Genomic DNA, 4,628 nt, shown 5'->3' with positions numbered 1-4,628 from the left:
AGAGAGAGACACGTCGGATTGGAACAGAAGAGCTGAAGGATGGATGGGCAAAGGACCAACTTCAAGAGCGTTCGTGCGCTCTCTTGTCCAAGAACGCCGGGACCTTCATTGGGAGGGAAGGCTAGCGGGAGTGAATTCAAACCGAGATCCTACTGGAACATACGGGCAATCTTGTTGAGCTTATTCGCAGGAAACCGTACCAAGAGCTCTCTCTCGCATAATAGCCGTCCGTCGATGTGTTCCAAGTGTCGAGGCTCATCGAGAGCGACAGGAATGCATTCAAGATTAGACCCGAGAAAAGCTAACTTTTCTGTTTGATGGAAAGGGATGCACTCAAAGAAGTAAATAGATTTGGGACTCTCACAATGGATTACGGTGGGTGTAGCCTCATTGGCCACGAGAATGAGAGCAGAAACAAAGAGCAGAGAGCAGAATGCCCTAAAGAAGATCCTCTTTTGGATCGCTGGAAACCACTCGTGAATGCACTGCACCTTTTAAAAATTCTGAAACAAGCGTGATGGACAATGGAACAATGGATCAGTGTTTTAATGCACAATTGCAATATGAGCATGAAACCTACACAGATGGGGGCAAGGATTGACAAACAAAATGATAAAAGAACAACCAATAGAAAGCTTTGCTCTTTGAGGAAGGTACGTTTGGGATCAAAGCTTGGGAGACAAAAGTAAAGGGGGAAACACTCCTGAAGTGTGCATTTCCTTTACTTTTTTTGCTATCTGAGTACAACAGTACAAAAATTGTGATTTTCTGGTAGTTTTATTTGATGTTCCCACGTGTTCCATGTTCTCTCGGAGCAGTTTTTGCTAGTTCCTGTTGGAGTTGAATATTTGGCTCCTCAAAGCAAAATTGGTGCTTTTTTCACCGTCCCACAAAGCTGCTTCTTTTAATACTTTATTTATTTCAATTGTGATGGGGCTACTCGTTATTTACACACAAAACAACAGTAACTTGACAATCGAACTCATCCAAAGTTTGGCTGTCAAGTCTGGGAACAAAGCCGCATGTTGTTGTTGTTGTTTCTGTTGTTGTTGAACTCAATGAAGCAGTAAGCACGTATTCTGACCGCACAGAATGTCTGTTATTCTTCAGATTGTACTCGCTCGCTTGGCCAATAATCAGTTGAGAATGGAGTCGTATTCAAGACGTAAGTTTTTAAGCGTTGAAACTCTCAAGTTTCAGTTTCAAACTCTTATGAATTGCTTGTAAGTCTCAAAATAGACAGCTAGTTTTGTTATAAATAGACCTTCAAACGAACAATCATCGCTGATTGTTTACTGATCTTGGCAGTAAAACATGTCTCGATATAGCAATTGACTAGCCCAAAGGTATCCGCTCTCGAGATCTCTTGAATTGCTTTTTCAATTGAAATATTGGCCTTATTTCTGGAAGAAGAAGAAGCTTCTATGTAGTTCACAGACCATTTGTCCAAATAACCTCCATCCACAAAACGAAGGAATGAAATATGAGCCTTAACCTGGCGGCACACTTAGGCTAAAACTTGTACTCAAGGAAAGGCTGTGGTGTCTGAAATATTTTGCAGCATTACGTCATGGATTAGCCAAATATCTAAAAACCATCATTTGATCGGGTAGGCAGCATTTTCAAGATGAACAAAGTAGTGAGGGGAAATAAATGGATTCATCTTCTTACTAGACATGCGGGTTTGTCAGATGCCGGATCTAAAGGGTTATGACCTAACAACTTGGCTAACAACAGAGTGGCCAAAAGAAGCGAGAACTTGGCCTCACAAGTATAACAATGAAAGAGTCCATTCACAGCAACCCCGTTGACTACATTCACTTTCAAAGTGAGCAAGCTTCATAAAGATGTTATGCGTAAAAATCGTGAATAATACAATGGGGAGTGTGAAATTAGACTCAAGAGCACGTTTTTGCGGAAAGCCAAGAAAGAATGGTATTTTTGCAGTAGTATATATATTGCTTATCAAATGATTCACGGTGCCCTGGTTCATATAAATTGTAAAAGGAAGCCCTTGCTTGAATGGATGAAGAGGCACGACGAAATTGTACTCAGAGGGAATTCAATCTCTGATCTAAAACATTGAACATCTTCAAAAGGTTCAGGGACGTTTGGAATATATTGCACTTGGAAGAGTATTTAACGCAAGAGAAACAGCCTCAGACCCGAAGAAAAGCTATCAAAGTTCCGTTTTAACAAATGGCATTATTCTTTGTAAATTTTCATTTCAGTATACAAGAAAATATTTCGAGTACAAGTCCCATAGCAAAGAATACATAGATTTCGTTTTTCGCTTAATATTCTTTTTGGTCAGTATGTTCAGAATTACAGGGAATGAAATATATATTTGTGGTGAAGAGGCCATAATGGATTTTTCATGTTTCTTTGAAATTCAATGCAATTTATGGGTTATATGACTTTGGTTAGCCAAACGACATTGGCCTATTGAAAGTGAACCGAATGGTATTATATGAGTCGTCGATTTCATCTCTAATACACAACAGGAACTAACATTCAAAACAGAAAGAAGGCACAAGAACCGTATATGTTATATGTTATACTGTTATAACAGACCCGCGATAGTGTCAAACGAACATTTCGGATGCCTTGTAATCCGGTACCCGATATTTCGAACAAAGGACAACAACAACCAGTATAGACTTAGGATTTGAAGACGTTTTGCTACGTTAGAAAAGAATGGAAAGCCGCCCAAATTGCGATCTTACAATCAAGAGGCAAATCTGACAAAAGCTAAGTTATTAAGATCATTTATTATGCTTTTAACAATTCTGGTTCTACCGCTTAGCAGGATCATAAATCAAATGTTCCATTTTTGCTTAAATTGACTTTCAGGGTTATTCCTCTAAACGTACTGGATATCACGTTTCTTTTTGGTTTTTCTAAGCAAATTGTGTCTCCTTCCGTCCTCCCACACACTGTGTCTACCTCTGGAGTGGAGTTTCCCTGTTGAATTGGCATTGGTGTGCACTTTGAAGCCCACCAGGGGCTTCAGCCTTTGGAATGGTCTTTCATTGCCAAGTTGCGTAGGCAATCATGCCCGTTTTGCGGTCCTGGAGAAAAATACAAGCTGATATTTTCGTGGCTTATCCGGTTCCCCGCTTAACCTCTTAACCCAACCAATTAAGTGCTCCGTCAACCGAAATCGCCAGATTTGAGCGGTTGAAGCACATGTCAAAGCGGTCAAACTGTCAAGCGGATAAACCATGAAAATATCTGCTATGTCCTTTTGTAATTTTAGACGTACGCACTAATGTACCAAAAAAGCCCTTTTCTCTGGCGGAACCGCTTGGCCAAGACCGGGCCTTGTGTACACATATTTTCATTGTTTCTTAGTATGACGACTAAAGGAGTTGTAATGCAATCACTTATTAGTAGAGACTCCGAAAGATAGTTTTTAAACATTATTTTTTCGGTCCAGACGAAAAGGTGCAACAACATAACATAATTTACGATATCTTAACTTATAAAAGAAAACTATCTCATCTACTCTAAAAAATGTTTATATTGTCTTATTTTTATTTTCAAAAGATGTTTTCCTCCTCTCAAGAGTAAATTTTCAAAATATATGAACCATTTGGACTCTTACTTTATCTTTTGAGGACACGCAAAGTGCTATTGAGAATGTTATCCACGGCATAATTGATAGACTAGCTATTTTTCAAAGGCGTGCCATGAGTTAAGATCAGGATTCTAAAAATTGGCAGTATTGTAGGCAACGCTGAATTTCTCTGACCAAAAGGTGCACAAAAAACTGTATCCTCCAAGGATCAAAATGGAACAAATTCAGAACCATTGCGCCAAGCTTAAATACGTCAGTGAAATATGTTGACATTAAAGATTCAATTTTCAGATTGCAAAAGAATTGATAAAAATCACCAATTTTGAGATATTCTGATGGTTTGAAAATTCGACAAATTCGCCAAATTTTCAAGATATTTATTTTACTATCTATTTAATTTTTTTACAGAGTCGCTGCTGATTACAGGCCGACCAGGATTTAGCGGAACAGTACACTTCTTTATGCCTAATACATATGTTTGAAGCCTCCACCATTGAATATTACTAGTGTCGGATTGATTGAACATCTGTTTAACACCTTTGGTACAAGCGTAATTCTGTGTGATCGAAATCAGTCCCAAAGAATCCAAAAGACGTGGTAATCGAACTTCACTTGCGAAGAGTCTGAACAACCTCCAAATGAGCAAATAGCAAAGACACCTTACAATTGGATGAAATCTTGGAAGCATCCTCATGTGATCTGGTCGGATGAGGAGATTCTTAAGATCGAAGTGGTTTCCAATGCTCCCAATTAATGACCAAGTTATGGCCAAATACCTGGAGAGCATTCTGCGAACCAGTGGAGGATATTTCGTCGCCTGGAACTAGCCTCTGTCATGGTGTGGGCTGATGTGAAATGCAAGGCCTCAAACCACCCCTCATCTTCATACCCGAGGGTGTGAAGGTCAAAAGGTCACCAAAAAGCCACAAGGCTAACGGGAAACTTTTTTTCACCCTTCCTCTCCAGACCTCAACGTCATGGACTTTTTCATTGAGCCCATTCTTGAGAGGAAGGTCGAGGTCAAAGCGTCCTCCAATGTCAATCCCCT

The sequence above is a fragment of the Tigriopus californicus genome, chromosome 4 (genome assembly GCF_007210705.1).
Source record: "Tigriopus californicus strain San Diego chromosome 4, Tcal_SD_v2.1, whole genome shotgun sequence".
Classification (NCBI taxonomy): Eukaryota; Metazoa; Arthropoda; class Copepoda; order Harpacticoida; family Harpacticidae; genus Tigriopus; species Tigriopus californicus.
The sequence above is the reverse complement of the archived record's forward strand: the minus strand, read 5'-3'. Positions refer to the sequence as shown.